The following is a 3,161-nucleotide window of genomic DNA, read 5'->3' on the forward strand; positions in this document are numbered from 1 at the left end:
CAGTAGTTGTCCCAGAAACGGTCGAGTACCTGCAGATAAGTCGAGACACGTGTTCTTTTATTTTGATTTATCTTCCACTGAGCGAAGTTTCTGGGAAATCGGATTTATGGCACTTGCCGTGTTCTCCTCGTAAAGTGTAAATCCAGGTGTCCGGACACTGCCTACTCTCGGAGAGCATCAAGGAAACCGAAAAATATAGCACTCTTATTGAGCAACAGTATCACTTGACCTGCATTACCTACTGAACTGAGTTATAGAATTTAAGTATGGCATCGATGCTAATTGGGTTCAAAAGTAACGAATTTAATTTCTCCATCTCATTCATACTTTTTTATACCACGTTTTGCAACGATTCACAGATATCACAGTGAAAATTGTATGTTTCCATAACAGGATAAGGCAGAAGCGATTACTAAATCTTAAGTCCACCATATGGCTGTATTGATTTCGCTATTGTAGTCTTTGCTCATTTCTGCCTCCACGATAGCTACCTGATTGCAGCGACATAAGAAAACGGTTCAAAGTGGTAGCGTGGCCGAGCGGTCTAAGGCGCTGGTTTAAGGCACCAGTCTCTTCGGAGGCGTGGGTTCGAATCCCACCGCTGCTAATAATTTTCCCGTTTCCAGTGCAATCAGATTTGACTTCTTGCATTATATATGAGTCATTTGCTTATCGTGGTTGCAGTATTGACGATGGTACGAAACTGATTCAAGAGTTAGGATATCATTGTCATCTGGCAATATAAACATTGTAAGTAATTAAAATTTCCACAATTACTACAAGAACTGATGTTACGAATTATTTATAGCTGTTTTTTAATAATGGCGCAAATAGTATCTCCATGAGAGACTGAGTACGTAGAGTTTTTCGAAGATAACGCAGATTCACTCAACAAAAAATTGTAAAGATTCTTCTGTCGTTCGGAAAAGCAGCGCAATACACTCTATTTATTTCTTTACAGTACAACGTGTTTGTCATCTATTTGTCATGAAACTATTGCCGCGTGAAATAGTCGCTCATGTGCAATTGAGAGAGTAACGGATTACGAAATATGAAGATATGGCTGCTTCAGATTGCAAGAAACAATTATTTAATCTTGTAAATTAATTAATCGCTTAACTACAATAAATTTATTACCTACTACGAGCTTATATGATGTATGGAAAATTGTGGATGCATATTATATAATCGTTGAATATTGTCCCTGAGTTATTTTAGTCAGTTACTCATTTATAGTTTGAGTGAATCACATAAATGGAAAATGTTATGCTTTTTATATTAAGATTATTGTGTGTTGGAATCTGTGTTACTATTTTTAATCTTTCTGTTATTAACTTTGTAGCAGTATATTAATATACATTCTGAAACGCTATTATCATTTTCTTTTGATCTATAAGGAACATGTGAGGCCATGGTCTCATTTTTCAGATATAAAATTCACTTATTCAAGATGAGTGGAATTGCCAACACAGCTCTACAGTACAGATGCTTTAAAATTTCCTCCACTGATTTGGTTATGAGCTGAATCAATAACACCTACACAAGATGGCGTCTTTCTGATATGGATTCTGTCTCAGGGCTGCCCACATGAAACTGGTTGGTAGTATAATCACACCCACAAGTATTTTCTGTATCCTTTGTATCCTAAAATATCATATCGTCCCCAAAGGACATATAGCCCTTTTCTTCCCTCACGTCAGCAAGAAAAATTCCGTGAGAAATAGTGAAATGTTAAAATGTATTTTTTTTTTTTTGTAAAATTGCAAGTAGTATTGAACAAATATTTAAGAAGCTGTGACTTTTTCCGAGGTATCACAAATTTAAAATCGCACCAGTAGTAAAAAAGTTTTCATTAGCTAGTTACTACCCCTCCACAAAGCTGGCAAGAAATAAATTTACATCATTTGCTTTAATTCAAGAACTTGAAATAAAAATTAGGGTACCAGATTATACGATAAACTTAAAGTAGGACATTCTGTATAAGTCGCCTTAGAATGAACAATTAATGGTTTAAATATTAATGAAATGACGAACGAAAAGTTCGCATGTTGCCTTCATGTTTCTGCTTATTAGGAGTATTTTGTCATTTTATGTTGATATGAGGATTACATTTAGGACTAAGATTGATCATTTAAATGATAGAAAATGATATTGCAACTGAATTTCAATTTTTGAGGTATACTGTATATCATATAAGAAAAATAAATTTAATATATTTTAGAATTGTAAGAAGTTATAATTTTCGGTGTGACTGATGTCAAAGACTGTCGTATTGGTACAACAGAAAGCAAATTGATTCTATAATGACAGAACCTCCACCAAATTAGGAATAAAGTCACAAACAACGTTGTGGTTGTGTTAATTCAGTGTTAGCTATATCTACATGTTGGTATGAATAACTACTAGGTGAGGTGTTATGTCTTCAAATAAGCGTTTTAAATAAATTGAAGCATAGATTCCACTAACAGACGTATGCGTTCATGACTCATGATCTTAGTTTCAGAGTGTTTCATTTGATGAATAAATAATTCCTGAGTTAAATACAGGTTTGATCTGCGGCAGTTTACTCAAATCTGGTTCCAACCCCTTCCATTTTTTTATGGTCTTACTTCTGAACTTCGTAAATTCGTTTATGTCTTCAAATTCATTTCTTAGAAATCTCGTTTTTAGAGTTTCATGTTTTTCTTCAGCACTCCATACCATTGCTTTACTCATCTTTTTTTATTCTCCTGTCATAGTCGTTACAAAAAATTTTTTTGTTGTGCTCAGAACTTCTGGATCTTTTGCTTCCACAATCACAGTGATATGACCTGCATACTGCCGTGTATTGATCTTCTGTAAATTAACTCTGATTCCCAACTACCTTGTTTCGAGGTCTGGCCCTGTAGCTTCCTGCATGTATGCGCTGAATATAACAGCAAAAAGAGGATATACTTGTTTCATCTATTTCTTTATTCTTACTTCATTGTGAATTTTCTAATCACAGCCATCTAGCTCTTATGGAACATAAGAATCACTCACAAGTCTTTATAATTCTAAGTTCCTTCAGCAACCTGAAACACTTCTGCCAAGTCCCGTAATCCACCTTTTTCAGGACCGCAAAGGTAATACAGGGTGTGTGATATTTCTGTATTCGTTTCTTAATAACACTGGCCGATCAA

The 3,161-nt window shown here is 34.8% G+C and overlaps 1 non-coding gene across 1 annotated transcript; it reads left to right on the forward strand.

Annotated features, from left to right (window-relative positions):
* Positions 1–525: 525 nt before the first annotated feature.
* Trnal-aag lies at positions 526–607 on the forward strand. Its single transcript has one exon. It is a non-coding gene; the product is annotated as a tRNA-Leu (tRNA).
* Positions 608–3,161: the final 2,554 nt, after the last annotated feature.

The sequence above is a fragment of the Schistocerca piceifrons genome, chromosome 8, assembly GCF_021461385.2.
Source record: "Schistocerca piceifrons isolate TAMUIC-IGC-003096 chromosome 8, iqSchPice1.1, whole genome shotgun sequence".
Taxonomy (NCBI): Eukaryota; Metazoa; Arthropoda; class Insecta; order Orthoptera; family Acrididae; genus Schistocerca; species Schistocerca piceifrons.